Below are 20,389 nucleotides of genomic sequence, written 5' to 3' on the forward strand. Positions count from 1 at the left end.
GCCCCCCCCCACTACAGAAAGGATGTGGACAAATTGGAGAGAGTCCAGTGGAAGGCAACAAAAATGATGAGGGGGCTGGGGGACATGGCTTATGAGGAAAGACTGAAGGAGCTGGGCTTATTAAAAGTCTAGAGAAGGAGACTGAGAAGGGATTTAATAGCAGCCTTCAACTACCTGAAGGGGGGTTCGAAAGAGGATGGAGCTGGACTGTTCTTAGTGGTGGCAGGTGACAGAACAAGGAGCACCGGTTTCAAGTTGCAGCAAAAGAAGTTTAGGTTAGATATTAAGAAGAATTTTCTCACTAGGAGGATAGTAAAACACTGGAACAGGTTACCTAGTGAGGTGGTAGAAGCTCCATCCTTGGAGGTTTTCAAAACCCGGCTAGACAAAGCCTGGGCTGGGATGATGTAGCTGGGGCTGGTCCTGCTTTGAGCAGGGGTTGGACTAGATGTGACCTCCTGAGGTCCCTTCCAACTCTAATTTTCTATGATTCTACAATTCTTGAGTCTACACACAGGGCCTCCTTGCCAAGGACCACAATACAACTGCCCTTGCATGGAGATATTCTTTAAGGATTTGCTTGTTCTATGTTTACATGCTTTTATTGCCCCATTTTTGGAATTAGGTGTCAAGCCATGACCAAGCAGAAGAGCCCCAACCACCAATTCCAAGTGGGTGGTTCTCAATCTCAACCTTTTTGGACTCAAGGCTCCCCTCCATAACTTGTGAATTGAATGGCACTCAATTTCAAGCGCTAATTTATATATTACAATGCTTATCTCTTTGTAGAGGTGCTAGGTAGTGGGGGTAGAGGATTGTCCAGGCAGGGACAAGCCTGAGCCTGGCTTATCCACTTAGTTTATCTGCTTATCTCCTCACACCTTGCAGCACCCTCCAAAGGATCGGGTGGCACCCCAAGGTGCTCTGGCACCCCGGTTGAGAATCACAGTGCAAGACCATTCATTATGGCAATAAACTCACATGGAGATGAATTGGCAACAACTTTTCCTGCACAGAAGCACTGCAAAGTGACCAGAAAGAGTGGAATAAATACTACCGCTTTGGAAAGAAAGGATGTTGACAAGCCAGAGCCTACCATTGCACGGGCCCCATGTCATTTTTGAGTAATGACAAAACCGTAAGGGCCATTGTAATGTTAATTTGCTGGCTAGTTGTTGTGAAGAAATGTAATTAGATGTTGTGTAGCTATGATACAAACTGGAAGGAATGCTAGGAATGCCCTTGCTTACAAGCAGAGGAACAACAGTAAGACCACAAGTTGGAGCATGTGTTCCAGGAGGTGTAAGGAATGTACAAACACACACCTCTACAGAGATTTAAAAGGGATCAGATTTCCAATCAGTTATTTCTAAACTCTTGCCCTCTCCTTCACCACACCAGCACAGATGCCTGAAACCTCACTATGTTCAAATCACAAGCCAAGATAACCAAAGGCTAGCTTAAAGGTCTATCTTAACAGATTCCATCATGCTGCAGAAGTCAGACACCTGTGGATGCCATTACCTACTATCAGATTATATACTATATTTCCTTGGTACAAAAAGGAACAATTGCTTTCATTTAAAAGGCCTATGTTCTGTTGGCTTGTTTCACAATCTGAGTGCAAGTTTGCAGGTAACATATTTCCTTTAAAAAGGCAACCCAAAAAAGTTTCTTTCACAGATTAAGATTCATAGATTGTAAGGCCAGAAGGGACCTTGGAAGATGATCAGGTCCAGCTCCCTGCACCAAGCAGGGAAGATAACTGGGGGTCAGGTGACCCCAGTGAGGTGACCATCCAGTCTCCTCTTGAAGATTTCCAGGGTAGGTGATTGCACAACCTCTGGAGGGAGCTTATTCCACAGTCTGGACACCCTGACCGCGAAGAAGTTTTTCCTAATGTTGAGCCTGAATTGATCTTCCGGGAGTCTGTGGCTGTTACTCCTGGTTTTCCCCTCGGGTGCCCTGGTGAAGTTGCTCACCGAGCCCTTGATGTACTCCCCTGGTGTAGTGGTAAGCTGCTACCAGGTCCCCTCTCAGCCTTCTCTTCTTCAGGCTGAAGAGTCCCAGATCCCTCAGCTTTTCCTCGTATGGCTTGCCTTTTAAGACTCCGATCATACGGGTGGCTCTTCTTTGGACTCAAGTTTGTCCACGTCCTTGTTGAAGTGTGGTGCCCAGAACTGGATGCAGTACTCCAGCTCTGGTCTCACCAGAGTACAGTAGAAGAATCACCTCCTTGGTTTTGCTGGAGATGCAGCAATTGATGCATGCCAGAATATTATTTGCCCTACTGGCTACAGCATCGCACTCCCAGCCCATATTCATACTGTGGTCTATAATTACCCCCAGGTCCCTTTCATTCTTGGTGCTAGTCAGTTTGGTGCCACCAAGTCTGTAGGTGTTCGTCTCCAGATGGAGCACTTTACATTTCTCAACATTGAACTTCATCAGATTCCGACTTGCCAGCCTGTCTAGGTCCGCCTGTATCGGTAGTCTATCTTCAAGCACGACCACGCTCCCCCATAACTTGGTGTTGTCTGCGAACTTGGCCAGTTTGCTCTCCGCCCACACCTCCAAATTGTTAATACAAATGTTGAAAAGTACTGGACCAAGCACCGACCCCTGCAGGACACCGCTGCCCACTTCTCACCAGGATGACACAGATCCGTTCACTACGATTCTCTGGGTCCTATCCTGCAGCCAGTTTCTCACCCACTTGTCTTGGAGTTAAGCCCACAATTCTCCAATGTTAATACTAGATTAAAGGCCTTTTGGAAGTCAAGGTATACAATGCCAACCTGCTCTCTCATGTCCAGGTGGTGAGTTACCTGGTCATAGAAGGAGATGAGGCTGGGAAGGCAAGAGCTGCCCACGATGAAGCCATGCTGGCTGTCATTCAGAATCTTACCTTCTGCAAGCTTATCGCAGATAGACTCCTTGATTAACTTTTCTAGGATTTTCCCTGGGATGGAAGTTAGGCTAATTGGTCTAGTTACCCAGGTCCTCCCTCTTGCCCTTTTTGTGGATGGGCACAACATTGGCTCTCTTCCAGTCCTCAGGGACTTCTCCAGAGCACCACGAGTTGTAGAAGAGAGTTTCTCCAGGGATTCCACAATGACTTCGTCCAGCTCTTTCAGCTCACTTAGATGAAGATCATCTGGTGCCACTGACTTGTATATGTCTAATTTTTTTAACTGGTCATACACCAATTCTACAGCAACAGATATTTCCTGAGTTGTGTCAGAGTTCATGGTGAGTACCATTAGAAAGTAAATTTGAAACGGCAGTCTTAGGCATCCCCCGGGACTGTATGGAGTGCCATCCACTCGGTTCCTTTTGTTGCACAAGCACAGGCTAGGAATACCTGGATTATCTTCAACCATGAAGAAGGTCTTTGCAGGCAAGACAATAAGACCCAAGGTCCTGTCTCTTTGGTGCACTTTTGATTTTTAAAAAGTTTGCCCCGGTGATCTGGGTAAATCTCTTCTGCCGTGCACTAGCTACTGCTCCTCCTCCTACCAGGCACTACACAGTTTGAAAAACCCTTTAAGCGGAAAAGGCCACCCAACCTTCAAGCCTGTCATTGTGAAGACTGTTACCATCAAAATGTGTTTTACAAGCTAAATGTGGACTACCTGTGCCATGCTTCAAGTCACAATAGGGTTGTTCAGTTTCATAGCTGGAACAAATTATTACAACGAATTATTACAACAGGTTATTATTATTTGTGTGTGAATTAAAGAAGACAGTGCTTAAAAAGAAAGCTGGAAAAAGGAATTCCATTATGTGGTTCTATTAAATGCCAGATATGTTGCCAACAAGATTCAAACAGCAGATCTTGCCCAGGAAGGCAAAGAAGAAAAGAGTAAAGGGATTAGGGGAAGGGAAAGGAGTGTTTAATTAAGAGTGTCTTTTTGCCACTGCAAATGATACATTAATTCAGTCCATTACTCAAAATATTAGACTTTTTTTTTTCCTATCAGTGCCTCAGTGACACACAGCTCTAATGGATAGGAATTTGATTCAGTGGAATTGGCAAATGCTTGAGGTACTGTTGGAGGCCATCCTCTGGAGACCCTCACCCCATTAGTCTAGCTCAGCTATTAGCAGGCTGTGTCTGTGTCATAATCACTTTTAAAACAAAGTTGGTAGCTACCTGTTGTACGTTAACCTCCTTCCTCACTGCACACTACCCTGGAGGAAGAACTTTGCCGCAGCCAGTAGGACTTCCGACCCTGAGACAGCTTAATCAAGCGAGTAGGAGGGAAAATGTCAAAATACAATTCCCACCAATGTAAAAGGAAAGACAACCAGTTTATCATATTGTACGTTGTCATTGTCTCACAATGGCCATCAAACCCCATGCCAATAAGAACGAGTTTATAACCGTAGCTCGTGCAAGCTAGCGATAGCAACAAAACTCAACGTCAGCGTTTTCTGTTCGCTTCACCTGCTACTTGATTTCAGACGTTAGTAAGAGAGGTGTCAAATAATGCCACCTGCCTCTCGTTCCTGCTAGACAAAATCTTATTTTCCAGCTCAGTCTTCCAAAACTGAAGGGCCAGATTCAGTTTATTCTTCCTGGTGTCAATTCAGGAGGAGCTTCACTGAAATCTGCTATTGAAGGCTGGAAAGCAATGTCTTTTTGGCTGCGGTAATAATACTTTGTCCTTACTCAGAACTTTGCATCAAGATAGCTGAAATTGGCTTAAAGGTCCTCCAACCGAACAGGGATGTGCTGTGCAGAAGCTGAGCAGCTAGAACATCACAAGTGAGCAACCATGACAAAATAAATGTTTGCATGCCTGGGATAGAAACAGCTTGAGTTCCATGAATGAGATCAAGAAGTGAGGCCATGCTATAGTATCAAATCCAATCACAGCATGTTCTTTTTATTTTCTTGTTGGTGAAGGGAGGAGGGGAAAAGAGAAAAAGACCTTCTTCACCTTGCACCTTCACTTAAATTGCTCATGAGACAGACACTCCGGGGAATATAAACAAATGGTTGGGGGAAATACTAAAAATGCCTATTTTCCTATGTTCATTGTGCGTCTCAAAGCCAGCCAGCCTCAACCCATGACATGTCTCTCCCTTGCTTCTTGAAGACATTTCAAAAAGTACCAAGTAAGAAAGAGGGATGCGAAGAAACATTATAAATGTCTTATGATAAGTTTCTAAAAAAAGATAGTTTTGGCTCCCAAAGAATATTATTGCAATGATTCTTGAAGCAGTTTGTGAAGGACAAAAAAAAAAAACTGGCCTGCAGCCTCGATCGCTAGCTCTAAGTCTCTGTGTGTGTGCGCACATATTGTTTCCACAGACGGAAGGAAAAAAAAAAAAAAAAATCAATAAAGTGGTCTTATAAACTCATAAAATAGGATTAATACAGGGAATTCTTTACCTTCCAAAATGTGTTTTCAACTTGCTGTGGCTTAAAATAATAATACATTGAACCTGTTATAACCAACTGGAGTAAGATTCCTGGAAAAAGAACATCTAATGAAGATATGCTGTTTATTGAGTTAGTTGATCCTATTATTCTCTTAGATGTCTCTTAACGGGTCACAGGCTTTCCAATATCAGCTTGTCTCGGTGTCGACCGGGGAGGCGGGGGACTATCTTTCCAGGCAAAAGAGTAGTTCAAGCTCTGCATCCACTCAGTTTCTCTGCAGGTACTAAAAGATGCTACATCTATCCTGGGTTTGTGATGCGAGTCCTCGGCTCTTGGAAATACGAAAGAAAAATCAACTCATTTCACACGGGGCACACAATATTAGAAAGTGATACTTTTCATTCACTACACTTTTCATTCAAGAGTCTATGGTGAATGTTAAGCAAGAGAGTTAAGACGGAAATGGGTCCACATCCCATGACCTTTGAGATATATAGTTCCTTTGGGTTTCTAGCCACATTTTGGCTACTTATTAAAACATTCAATTTTGGGGGGTTTGTTGTTTTGTTTTAGGGTTTTTTTCTGTTTTGTTTTTAATATAAGAGAGGAAAGAAGAGAATCTGGAGCTGAACAGAGATTCACAGGAAGCATAGCAAAAATGTTTTGCGTGTCTGAGATCAAACTTTAAATTCAACTAACCAGATGCCACAATGAAAGCCGTTATAAAAATTCCATAACAATAGCCTAATAGGAGACTCATCAAAAGCAAGGCATTAGGTAATTCCTCAGGGAATAGGAATGAGGATTATTACAATGTGTGGAGTATCTGAATGCTGTTATTTGGGGCATTTAGAAAAGAAAGAAAATTTTAGGGCAGGAATGTAAAGCTCTTTCTAAATTGAAAATACTCTCTAAATTGCTTTCCAAACCTCTTTTTTAACCTTTTAGAAAACTTGGTAGTTCAATATGATGCACTTTTATAAACTTTGCTCGGGCATATATTTTATTCACACTTACTAAAGGTTGCATATATTTTATATCTAGAAAATTTTAGCCCAAAACATAGTGTGTCACAGTATTCACAGATGTGCAAAAAAGGACTGGCCACTGAAATCATTTGAGGCTTTGCTGTCAGGTGCTAAAAGGCTCTACAGCCCTGTACATGATATAGCAAAGCATTATCGCTGCTATAGTTAAAGTTGCAAACCACGTTCTATTCAACGATGGATTTCTGTAGGTGTTCTTAGAGTCCACGTGTCTATTTGGATTGCTTGGTCCGGAGTCGGAGTAAAGGTACAAATCTGGGGCTATCTGAGCAAGGGCCTCCTAAAATGCAGCCACCCCAAACACATTCATACTGGGAACGTCTACACAAGATGTTTACTGCAGAGCTGACTAATTAGCTCCACAGTAAAACGTCAGCATCTACATGTGTGGCCCTATTAGGCCACAGTAAACTAATAAACACCTCTGTAGGTTAGTACTGGTCAACACAAGTACTATCCCACAGCAGAGTGATTTAGCGCGCTGCAACACACATGAGGGTGCTTCAGTGCGGGAGCCGCCTGCCAGCTTGCCCCACACCGGAGCACCCTTGTGCCCCAGCCAGCCCCTTTGCAGCATGTTGCGATGGGCTGGAGTAGCTCCAGGTTTGGAGGTTGACCTCTGGGGCCCCCTGCCAGTTGAGTCGGCTTCACCCCGGCTCAACGTGCTGCCATCCTGGGCGCATGTGTAAATGCAGTGCCCGGGAGCCATAAAGTCCGGATCAAACTGCGCCAGAGTTTATTCAGCCACATTCATTTCACTGTGGTCAAAGTTGTCACCATATATCCAACCTCTTTACTTTCTGGTTTTCAGAGGCGCAAGTTCTTCAAAGGTATAAGACACCATGGGGCAACCTTAACTCTGCCTTCACGTTTGGTCTGGTCAGCAAGTAAGCTAATCACCCAAGGATCTCCAGGCGCTTTACAAATAGCAATCCTAATAAACCTACCCCCTCTTCTTTCCATCACCCACTTTCTGGAGGTAGATATTTCTTACTATGCGTGAAGGAAACGAAGGCAAAGAATGGTTAAAGACCAGTTGGTGCCTTTAAGGCACAGTCCTTAGCAGAGCTCAGTGAGGAGTCCCACTACCCCAGGGGGTATTCTAGGAAAGGAATCTAGTCTTTCCTAGACCGTGACTCACAGTCTAGACCAACTTCTTTGGTACACGGACTAGGAATGTTGCACATACCGCATCTCCTTTAAGGAAGGCGAGTCCACTCTCTTCCACGCAGCACATGTGAATCCATATAAATCTCTGTATTGGGTTACCTAAAACATTGATATGAGTATCTGACAGTTTGTACTTATTAAAAAATATCTTTACAATGCACCTGGGAAGCAGGGACCTACGATTAACCACACTGTACGGGCAGCATATCAAGGCACGTAGAACCAGAGGCATAACTGGCCAATTCTGCAACCCTCACCCGCACACCTGCCAACACCCTCCCCTCCCCCCCCTCCGAAGAGCTACTCAGCACAGCTCACAAAGACACTCTCATGGGTCGAGAGGGACAGCTTTCCATCTCCAGCTCCCTCTGTGCAAAAATGAAGTTTATTTCCTACCTATGGGGACTTTCTACCATCTTTTACCATCTATACGTTTCCCAGAGCCTAATGCAGGACCTATCAGCCTGAAAGCTTGCAGAAAAGGACAATTTTCTTGCCATTTCCCAGCTGGTCTAATAAAAGGTATCATTTTGGAACCAAGAATTCTAGTTTTTTTGTATGTACACATGCACATACACACAGCCCCCAAAAGTTTGCTGCTGCTAGAGAGGTCACCTTGATTTTTTTTGCTCCTAATATCCAAATTGAACATCCAAAAGAAATCACTGGTTTCTGCAGCAAAGAAAAGGTGACATCTACTCCAGCAGCAGCATCTACTCCTGCACCATGTGCCACCACCACTTCTCTGCCCTCCCTACTGCCAGGCTGGAGCTGCTACAGGTAAGGCACATGATATGGGGAGTGGAGAGGAGGGAAGGAGGAACAGGGGATGTCCTCTGCTTCCCCCCACCACCCAGGCAGCATCCAGGGCTTGTACCCTGTTCACTCACATATTTTTATGCTACTGTATCGAATGTAGCAGCAGCATCCTCAGAACCGAGGGTCAAAATGCCGTTCCTCATAAGGCTTCGGTAACAATCTAATAAAAACGAGCATTACAATAAGGCAGGCCACGGTTTTAGGAGAAAGTTATTGTCTAGAATACAGGCAGGGAAGTATTGAGTTTCTTCCTCCATCCATATTTAAAGAGACTGTTAACCAGCAATCTATTGCTCAGCCCAGCTGCAATCCACAGTGACAATAAATATAGATGAATAAGCAGACAGGCATGTGCCTGGCTGTCACTCCAGCATGTTGCAGACTAACAAAAGATTACGACTCTTGGATATCAAAATAAACTAGCAAATTATAATGTCCAATTTGCAGATTGCCAAGGGAAAAAGTAGCTCACTTTCCATATACTTCCCACAGGGAGATGGGGGGAGCGGGGGTGTTACTTGTTTTCACTGAAGACGTTTATTGGTATTACCCACTCTAAGAAAGATTTTATCTTCGCTGGCTTTAAAAGACTTTTTTTTCCCCTTTCTATAGGACAGCACTTTGTCACACAACACACTTTTCCCTTTAGTAACCAAAATAGGCTATGTCTATAGCTGTTACCCTAACAATAAGTAAGATTAGGCAGCAGTAAATTTAGAGTCTGAACCCTGGGATTCTTGGATGGGGAAATGACATAAGGATGTGCCTGCGATTGCCAAAAACGCTACTGCTGGAGCAAGGGGATTAACCCTTGCTTAATAAAAAGGAACTTCTTTAGTCTGTCTTGTCCTTTTAAATTGTAACAACAGTACCTTGGGGCAGGGACTTATTTCCGCGTAGCACTCAGCCCAATGTGGCTTCACTTTAGATTTGGGGTTGCTAGCGTTAACGGAACTCAAATGATTAACTTGAATATTTTAAAATAATTCATACCAGGGGATTAGCTTCTGAGAAATGATTCCTGCTTGTTTCAGTCCTTTAATACTGAGGCACCAAACGTGCTTTCAGGGTCGAAGCAAACCCCATACACTATAACTGCTAAATAATATCCAGCAACGGCCAGAAGAAAATTCTCCCTCTCTGCACCCCCACCGGTCCTTCTTCACTAGAGAATATTTGAACAGACAAATTTTTGCTTTCATCGTTTTACGAAAATTGTTCCAAGGGCAGCTGTTCTGATTGTGTAACAACTTGCTCCGCTTTATTAAAACTGTCTTAGAAATAAGTCAATATTCCCCCCCAAAAGTACCCTGGGCGTCTGATGAGTCAAGGAATTTCCATGGGAATTTTGAAGACTACTTGTTTATCCAGGAAAAACAGTTTCTCTTTCCGCCACAGACATGAGCAGCACCTAGAAAAGGCTAAAAGTAACGGAAGTGGGGGAAAATATTAAGGTCCAAAAAGCATATGATAATTCTATGCAATGATGCACTTTTAACACGTGTCAGTTGGCCGGAAATTCGGTAACTTATATAAACATCTCTCAGGCCTATGATGCACAAGACAAAACCCTGGACTGCAGATAAAGGGAACTTAATAGAATAATGAGCAAAACCTCAAGCCATTTCCTTTCTCTGGGTTTGCCAGCAGCTCCTGTCCTGTAAACACTGTCTGAGTTTAGTGCCGGGAGTAATCTTGCTGAAAATAATGCAGATGCAGTACGCTAAACATTATGCCTAGTAGCAAGCGTTTGCAGGATCGCTTACCTAAATTAAGTTCTGATAAGGGGGCTCTCTTTCCTTTCACAGTGCCCAGCGCATTGTCAGTGCTTAATGACTGCGCATCGATTCCAGAGAGAAAGTATGGCAGAGACTGTGCTTGAAATAGGAAAAGGGATTAATCTGTATTCGATGAGGAAAGAATAACATAAGTGCAAATGCTTTTGGAAATTAGGCAGTCAGCGGGCAAGCTACTCATCCGGTAAATGTTTTAGACCTGGGCGAAAGCAAAAAGGCTTAATATCCCTGGTCAGTGCCAATATTCACAACAATGCAGCATGTCCATCATCTTACAAAGAATAATTTGTTAGGTAGAAGGCAGCGCTGCAGATTAACCTTGTGACCAGGAGCCGTTATTTCTCTTATCTCTGCTTGTAAAGAAATACCTCCCTCCATGGTTGCTCATCTAATGCCATGAATATTTGATAAGATCCGCATTTCACATGTTAGGCGGGATTTGGAACAAATTATTGTATTAAATACAGTGAAAGACAGACCCCGGGGGGGAAAAAAAAAAATCGGTCTGTACACCGACGTGCCCACACCCCTTTTCGGTCGCAGGGAGGATGCCAAGTTCTCCTAATCGATTGTCTCTGCATCCAAAGCAGGGCCGGACACAGACATGGGCGAACCGGGCAGCCGCCTGCAGCCAGAAAATGGTAATTTTTTTTATCCATCGTCCAATTATTATCATCATTATCTCTGGCGAAGTGGGGCCTGATACTAAAAGTTGGCTGGGGGCCACCAGGAATCTAGGTACGGTGCTGATCCAAAGACAGGCCAGGGTGGAGGAGCTGGAAAGAGAAGGGCATCCTTGCAGAGAACCACCGGCGTTGTATTGCCCAAGCACAGTGTGGCTCAGATAAGGACGTAGGTCTGTCTCATCTCATCACTTGCTTTGAATTTTTCTTACCAGCCGCTTGTGCAAGGTCCATTTTCTAGCCATACACAAGTATAAACCAAATAAATCAAATTCATCGTTGTTTTTCTACCCGACTGCCAGACAAGCAGTACTAAGCCTGGGTGAATTCCTTGGTGGATAGGTTGGGTGAAATTAGATCTGATCGGCTGACTGCGTTTCCTGGCATATACCGCTGCACAGCAGAGAAAAGGGCTGATTTGCCCACCGGACGGTTGCTTTTGCAACATATTTCCTCTGGTTTCTCCAGGTGTAGCCCAGATTGCATGTGGCGAAGACCTTCAGCTGCACAGCGGAGAAGCAAACTCAGAAATTCAGGTATACCTGACCTTCTTACCAAAGGGACTCGTTTAACTTCTCCCATTGCTCTTGGTGCTTTCTTCATCTTAGCAGTGTCACCCGGTTTTATCTGGGTTGAAACTTGGCAGCTAGCTCTCGGTCGTCATTAGACTGAGCAAATCTATTCACAGTCACGATGGATTAGACAATAGAGATGAGTGTCGTCTGCAGGCTGAAGAAGATACCACAGACCTTTACTAAGTAGACATTTTCAGGCTGGACATAAGGAATAACTTCTTTACTGTCCGAGCCCCCAAGGCCTGGAATAGTCTCCCTTCAGAGGTGGTGCAAGCACCTACTCTGGACTCTTAAGAAAAGTTTGGACACTTATCTTGCTGGGATCCTATGACCCTAGCTGACTTCCTACCCCTGGGGCAGGGGGCTGGACTCGATGATCTTCCGAGGTCCCTTCCAGCCCTAACGTTGATGAAATCTATGAACTGTCCCAGCAGCCTCGCGTGCATGCTAAACAGAAGACACTCCAGGAAGAAAAGAAACCCCCCACGGACACTCGGAGGTCTTTTGGAGTGAATAGCAACTTCTCTTGCTGGGGACCTTGCAGATACACTGCCTGTGCTTCTTGATCAATGGTATCAAAGGCAGCTGGCACAGCTAAGAGAATCAGCACAAATACGTGAAGTTTGCTTATCAGCAGGAGGACATCAGCCATTGAGAAAACAAGTACCATGGCCTGTTGCACAGGTGTATCTGAAGTCAAAAAATGATTTAAAAATGACACCAGAGTCAATTAGAGAAGACAGACTGAAAACAGGGCAATATTTGGAAAGTTTGTTGGCCTCATAAGTTAACTAGCAAGCCTCCCAAGTAACGTCCTTAAAAGAAACTGCATTTTACACACCCTTGATGAAGAATGCCCAGATCAAATCCCATTCACATGGCTCTTCAGGCATTTTTTTTTTTTGAGTTACTAAATTCTTGGCCTCACCAATACCCTAATATTAACTAGCCTCTCACCTCTGATGCCATCCCCAAAAGCAAGTCCCAGGGTTAGACCAGCTACATATATGTTGAGCCACAAGATTGATAGGAGCATTTCCTGGTTGTCATGATGGCCATGGGCAGCACCGTACCTAGACTCCTGGTGGCCCCGGGTGAATTTTTAGTATCAGGGTGCCGTTCACCAGGGATAATGCTAATAATAATCAACACATTACCATTTTCGGGGCCACTTTCTGTCTGGGCCTCAGGCTGCCACCCGGTTCACCCATGCCTCTGTCTGGCCCTGGCCATGGGATGTTAAGTTAACTGAAGAGCTGTGCCTCAGTGACTAGACTGGTGGCAGGCAGAGGCAATGGTCTTTTAGGGCCAACACATCCCTTTATAATCCTAGCTCTTAAGGGCAGCAACTTTCTTAGTTTTGTCTTTGTACAGTGCCTTGCACAGTGAAACCCTGATCTTTTAACTGAAGTCTCTAATTCCTACCAGAATACATGCACACAGGGTGCATCTTCCCATCAAGGTACTAAAGCACGGTGCAGTACAGGTGGCGCATGCTCTGATTTCCTTGCTACATCGCCGTAATGGTGCGCTATAAGCATGGAGCATGCTGCTACAGCGATGTAGCGGGCGACCACATGTAGACCCGTGTGATCGCTATGTCGCCGTAGCTTGCTGTATGGCAATGTAGCCTGTCCCTACGTCGCTGTACGGCGACATGTAGATGCGCCCACAGACAATTAAATCCTCCAGGACACACTGTCTTACCAGCTTCGGTACCACTATGGATATAAACTGTGTATTACAATGCAAGTCCCAATTTTATTCCGTCCGGGGACTCATAAGTGAAATGGGCACACTTTATAATCTAGTTTTGGACTAGAAAGCCATCAGTGTTTAAAGCCAAATGGAGTTACTTTGCATGACCTTTACTATGATTCACACCAAAATGTCTGCAAAAGTAAAGCAGAGACAAGGAATCAAATTATGGAAAATGTTTCCATGAAGGCAGGAGCATTAAAAAAATGCTTATTCATGTTTGCAGTAGATGCCACTATGCATGATCGTACTGGAGGCAGTTTCCAGAATACAAAATCATAAACTCGTTATGACCATGCCTCTTTCCATAACTAATCCTCACTTCAGGGTCCAAGGCCCAGTATTTACTGAGTCATGCAGTTGCTGCAGCCTAAATTCACTAGTACCTAATCATTCTCTTTAAAAACCCTTTTCAGCACATTAAGCCATTTTTCAGACTAAAACAAATGTGTTCCTTTAAAAGAAACCAGCTCTGAAAATAGAAGAGCTTCCCAGATTCAGAGAGGCTTTAAAACTCAATTATGCTGTTCACAAAAGTATTTAGTGGTAACAGGTAAACTCATCTGATGACAATAAAAAGTAGCCTCATGTTCTACTTCCAGTATATGCAGTGAAAGAGGCAGCATTATATCCGGTCATGATTTCTATACGGGTGATAAAAAATGATTGTCATTTGCCTGGTGCATAGCTTCACATTTCATTTATATTTAGGAAGTTTTCTTTTCAATCATAAGGACTATTTGGAAGGAAAGTTTTGATCCTGGAGCGCAGTGTTACAACAAAAATTGCAAAGTTACAGACATAGGAAATAACCAGTGAGGCCTCCGTGTTCCTCTAGATGCCTTGGATTAGTTCGTGTGACAGCTCTCGATGCACGGGGGCCAGGCCCATAGACCAAGCCTGTCTGCAGAGTCCTGCTGGCAGAGCTACCACCCAAAAATGTGAAAAAAAGTCAGCTGTGCCAGCAAAACTCATGATGTGGATGCAGCTAAGCTTACAGAAGAGTGCTTTGTTGGCCATACTCAAGTGTGGTTTTTCTGGGGTGGGGACAGAAGCGGTTAAATATGGTAACCTGTGTCAGCAAACCCACCCCAGAAAAAACTTCCTCCTTCCAGCCCATGCTTCGAACTCTCCCTAGGAGGAGCTCTGCTGACAAAGCTATGCCAACTTAGCTATACTGGCAGAGAGGCTACAAATGTGCTTATGCCAAAAGACAGATCTTATTTGTTTCGCAGTTCTGTCCCAGTTTTACTCTCCAAGATTGTGACCGCGTTCCCGTTTAGCATTCACAGTCTCCACTTGTGAGAATCCTCCTTCCAAGAGAGCAATGTTTCAGATGTTAAACACACATGTGGATCAGTAAGCAGAGGGGCCAACTTCATTCTAGAGGTAACTCCAAAGAAGTTGCAGTTACACCAGAGATAAGCCTGCCTCTTTTCATGCTGTCTCTTTTCATGCCGTGTCCCCCATCCTAACAGCTCCCTGCCACATCTGGTCAGACTACATAACCACAGGGATCGCTTATGCCCCGAGAACTGGTGAAAGCTTCCTCCTCTGTTACAAAAGCTAGCCTGCGGAACAAGTGAAAATACCATCTGCGAATGTTGGACGAGCTTTTTACACGTCAACCGATGCTAAGTGGAAGGCGAGTTATGCCTCACCTACGCGGCAATTGTATCAAGCCAGACAGCAGTACCCCAGTTCTGCCAACCCCGCCGTGTCAAAAAGCATGAGACAACCTCTTAAAAATCAAGAGATTTGGAATGTAAATCATGAGATGCTATTTTTCAAGCGAGTGGTTGGGGGTGTTATTTGTGAAGGGGTGGGGAGCTGTGGGTCAAGAGTGAGGGGCAGCAGCAGGGCTGGTGGGGCTGTGGCTTGGGCGTGAGAGGCAGACACACTCACACTTGCACACAAAACCACCCACGCCTCTGTTGCATGACTTACCCTAGCCCCGGAGCCCCGTTTACCCCAGCCCCTGCCCCACTCCTTCCATCGCCGTGGGGGCCTTGATCTGCCACCCCCCACCCCTTCCTTCTGCCCCTGCCCCTTCCCCTCCATAGATTTACCAGCTTGGTGCTCTCTACACGCGCCAGAAGAAAAAAAATCCCAAGACTTGATCTCTATCAGGAAATCATGAGTCAGAATTAATTTGACTTGGAAAGCTGGAGTCTCCTGATTTTTTCATGAGAGTTGGCATTACTGGGACCCTCAAAAGCACCCTGTTACTTCATGCAGGCTGCCTCCTGAACCAGGAGAAATGTAGCCGTGCCCATACAGCACTGCAGAGCAGATTAATTAGTGCTGCAGAGTGACCATGCCAATCAGTAGGACCCTTTCCCTCTGTCTTTATGAAGGCCCACCTGTAGGGCCACGTAGATGGGACTTTGCTGCTTCAGGTTTAGACAGCTGCCTGGACAGAGCCATGTAGTGCTCGAGTGGGACACTACCCAGTGCTGTCAGTTTACCAGCTAGACGTGATCTTAGATATTATTATATTGTGTCAGCTGTGACAGTTATTTCCACTGTTTCTAAGGCCTGGAAGATAATCTATACATAAAGCAATTCTCATAACAAAAGTCTCAAGCCGAAAACGATGAATGTGCAAAGAAAAGGACTATCCACTTGCTTTTCCCGCTGTTACTTTGTGAATATCCACGAGATTCGTTTCCATTAATGTTTGCATTATGCCTCTGTGGGCAACTGCTTACGTTTCCTGCGTATGTTCTGGACGCAGTCATTGCTCGCCATGGCGTTTGGCAACACTGATCCCTTTGAAAATCTAACTGGAGCGCTCACTTGTTAGAAACCCTGGTTCCTGGCAGAGATTTACAAAAGCATGCTATCCTGGGACACGTTCCTGCATATACATTTGGCAGTGCTGTGCTCAGGAGACTAAGCCCTTCCGCTTTTAAATAATAGAAAAATATATACTGTATAAAAATATTCAGACTATATTGGCGCACAAGTTACTCCACAAATGATCTTATTTGGCATCAGTACAGATCTTAAAACCCTGCGTAGGGCCTGGTCAATGCAGAAAATCAAGTTCTGCTGCTCTCTCGCTGCAGTAAAATCTCGGGTCTACCCATCATCCACCCCAAAGTGTCCCTTGCTCGACACTTTCAATCACATAAAAAGGCCTTCCTTCCTTCCATAAGTTATGAACATTCTTTAAACAGTCAGAAAAAAATTGATTTTGATGATGCCTTCAGTGACTGAAGACCCCCAAATCACATATCTAATATACTAAAAAATAAAAGTTTTGTAGGTACCATCCAGCCAAGTATTTTCTATTTGTTCATTTTTACACCGGCTGAAACTCGAGCACAGCAATTTTTCATGGACAAATTTCACATACAGCTACTTTCTTTAAAGCTGGAAATACAATTTGGATCCCACAGCGCAAGTGCACTGGCATAATTAGTTGTGAACAAATGTTAGTTGAAGTCGGTCCCCTATATGTTGGGATTCTTGTTCACGTAACAGATTTAGATGCATATGGTTCACGCTGAAAAGACAAAGTATATCACCCATTAACTGAGTCACAGCATAATTAGTTCACTTGCTAAACGCTGAGACAGTCTAACTTGAGAAAGCCAGTACATTCGCAGGCAATAATGTGGATTTGTGAGTGTTTGGGTGCAGAAATACAGAGCTGTCAATACAAGTATGACAAAATACCTAGCCTCAAAACAAAGAGTAATGAAAAACACCACCAACAAAAAATCCATATGTTTCCAGTATCAGAAATATAAGAGTTGCCATGGATTAGTACTCAAGTAGGTTGGAAACTGCTCCTCCGCACCCCACGTTGAGTCCTAGCACCCTGGTTAGGATAACACTTTGCTCTAGCTGGCATACATCCAGACTTGAACTCTATTGGCATTTGTTTCGAGAGAGGGGAAAACTGGTTTAAATATATCTCAGCTGCCTTCAGCAGAAACTTTGGCTGAAGAGTTTAGCAGTTAGATAAGCGTGTTGAAGCAGTACTGTGTTCACTATTATGACTTTGCAAATAGTGCACCTTTGGGATTTAGAAACTCTTTACCGTAGTACAACAAGGTAACAGGGCAAAACATATCCAATCAAATCTGCTGCATTTTTAACCCTGTATTAGAAAAATGGAACCATACCACACTTAAAATTCAGATGTGTTAGTTCCCCAAGACGCTACAAATATCATATTGTTTTAGAAAAATGACCCATCTGTTTTTCCTGACACATTATTTCTTTTGACCCAACTAGAAAAGCAACAGTTCTTAAGTTTTTGTCAAGGTTAGGAAGTCCCACATCAGCCACAAACAAGTTTGATTAGCAAATGTATAACTGTGACATAGAAAAACTAGGGGGTTAAATAAAGGCAGTTGTGATTTATTTCCTTTTTAGTAGCGAAGACATGCAAATTTAGGGTCTAATCTTGACAGACACCAAACACCCACACGTGTTAATTTTGGCAGGAGCAGGTATCCCACCATTACTGCACTGAGAAGGTAGAATGTCAAAGTTACGTTTCTATAAATTGACAGCAAATTACCTTCACATTTGCACATACAAGCAGCTGTGCCAGAAAGGCTCATGCGTGCTTCCAGAAATACTACCACGTGACTTCACTTATGTACTTCTATTCCCTTCCCAGACTCCTCTGAAGTCTGGGAACTCCTACAAATATTCATGAATAGAGTCACTCATCATTAAAGTTATACCCATTTAACGGACGAGAAAACACACACAGAGATACTATAAACCAGAACTGCAGTGCTGTTTGTGGGAATTTTTTTTCTTTTTCTCCCCTCCACTCTTTTCTTTTTTTGGAAGAAGAACCAGATCCAACAGTCAAGTAATTATATTAAAATCTCAGTTTTAATTTTAAAAAGAATACCTTTCCAATACTCACTGTTGCAGATAACAAGCTTGAAAATGGGAACTCTAGAGCAGTGGTTCCCAATCTTTTTTGTGCCAGGACCCATTTGTAAACATCAATGGCTAGTCCTGACCCAGCACCCCTCACTCCCGACCCTCTGCCCACTGCTCCAGCCCCCAATTGAGGGACAAGGGGTGGTGGGGTGGGGTGTCCCCAAGCAGCCCCTTGCAGGCTGAAACTCTGCCAGCCTGCAAGGGAAAACCCATAGTTTCCCACGTTTTTTATCCATTTTTAAAGTTTGCTTCCAACCCTTTCATACCTTCTTGCGACCCACTTTTGGGTCACGACCCACAGGTTGAGAAACGCTGCTCTAGAGGCTCAGCAAACCAAAAGGCAAATTAATAAAAGCAATAAAACAGATCGTTTAATTCTCATCATTCTCAAAGTTAATTCTCATAACTTTTAAGTCGATCTAATAATTTATTAACTTTGTGATGCTAATGTTGAGTTGTTTTTTTTGGGGGGGGCGAGGGGGTTGGGTGTTTTGAGAGACAGACCCATCAGCTCCAGATTTTCCAGACTCAACAGTTATCAGAACGGGAGCTGCTGGGTGATGATCACTTTTATCAATCTGCCCCCTGTTATGAGTGGCCAGATTTCGGGCTCTTGGCATCACTAACTTCAAGGTGACACAAAAAGCAGCCACCAAAGCCAGAACTTGAACCCGATCTTCACTAAGTCTAGTGCCTTATACCCAAGAGCATCTTTCCTTTAGATAAGTAGCTATTTTGAGCGGCGATTATTACGCATTCATGGCAAAGGATTCTCAACCAATTAACGAGTTGAAAAGTTAGCAATTCAAAATTAAAAAAATGGTCAAATCAGAATGAATACAAGGACATCAAGGATCTGATTGAGGATCTTCCAGGAGCAAAAAGAGACGCTAGCTAGTTTGTTCCAGGTTATTAATTCAGTCCAGTCCTTGATATTATACACAAAGAAGAGCTCGCTCCCTTCGCAAAAAAGCAGCACCCAAATCACCGATTACAAAAAGGGAATCCTCAAATAGACACATGTATAAAGTCCCAAATTTAACAGAAGATGCTTTTTGTACCGCACCAGGCTTCGTTCATCACAACACACGGGAGAAGCCAAGGCAAGGACAGCGAGCGCGTGCTTCCCGAAGTCCTATTTCGACTTCCAGCAGTGACTAGTCTGGGACTGCCAGCGAACGGAGCGGGACGCGATGGCTCCGGAGAAGTCAGTGAAATCAATGACAGCTGGAAACCAACCTGCTTTTCCTAGCTGAGGATGTGCTGAAAAGGGGGGGGGGACAGGGGATGGGGGAAGCAAAACAGAGGCAGGTTTCTTTAAGAAGGAGCTAAGAGCCAGCTCCCATCTTCCTCTCCCCGTTTCCATTTGCATTCACACCATGCGTCCAGAAACTCGCAACATAAAAAGAAACTGCAGGACGGGGTCGCTTGGCCCGTGCTACGTACCCACGACGCGTCCGTGCCGGGGACACCGCCGTTCGGAGCCAAACCCGACGCCCCGGCTACAAAAAAAACAGCAAACCCCCCCAATTCTCATCAGAGACGCCGAACCCTGCAACGTCAAACCATTTCTGTATAACCAGGGGGTGAAGAAACATCAGCGCAGTCCAGAAGTGGATTTTTTTTTTTTTAAAAAAAGAAGTTAAATTTATCGCTTTTAAAGTAAGATCAAGTTGAAGAGAGACCTGCGGGAGCGGAGGGGGAAAGTTAGCGAAGTGTCGGGGGGTGATAAGGAAGGGGGAAGGTGGCAATTCAATGAACTGAGATTTTTTTTAACCCCCCCCCCATGCTTTTATCCCAAAACAGGGGAGAAAACATAACTCGAGACAGAGACAACTTCTGTTTTCAGGGGGGGAATAGACGTGCGGCACCGGGAATAATCCGGGATGATTTCTCCCGGGGTGGGGGGGTTCTCCCTGGGCGCGAGTTCGGGCCCCCGAGCAGGAAGTTTGGGATCGGTCCTGGCACGGGGGGGACGCGGTGGCAGCGGGGCCCAGCCCGCGTCGCAGCACCCCGGTCCCGTCCCGGCGCTCACCTGCCCTCCCGGCCGGGCTCCCCGCGAGGCGCTGCGCTGCGCTCCGGCCGCCGGCGCTGCCTGTTGCTCCCGTTGGCAAGTAACAGTCTCCAGGACTACGGTCACTATGGCGCCTCGCGCCGGGTCTCGAGGCAACTGTTGCTAGCCTCGGCTCTGACGTCACGCCCAAGGACCCCGCCTCCCCTCCCCGAAGTGTGT

The 20,389-nt window shown here is 44.7% G+C and overlaps 1 protein-coding gene across 1 annotated transcript in view; it reads right to left on the reverse strand.

The window, feature by feature from the left end:
• The window catches only part of RFX2 (regulatory factor X2), an 87,401-nt gene extending 67,133 nt beyond the window's left edge, over window positions 1-20,268 (reverse strand). The window contains 1 exon segment of the mRNA XM_025196528.1: window positions 20,192-20,268. The gene's annotated coding sequence lies outside the window, so the exon portion shown is untranslated.
• Window positions 20,269-20,389: the final 121 nt, after the last annotated feature.

The sequence above is a fragment of the Alligator sinensis genome, unplaced genomic scaffold (genome assembly GCF_000455745.1).
Source record: "Alligator sinensis unplaced genomic scaffold, ASM45574v1 scaffold1295_1, whole genome shotgun sequence".
Classification (NCBI taxonomy): domain Eukaryota; kingdom Metazoa; phylum Chordata; order Crocodylia; family Alligatoridae; genus Alligator; species Alligator sinensis.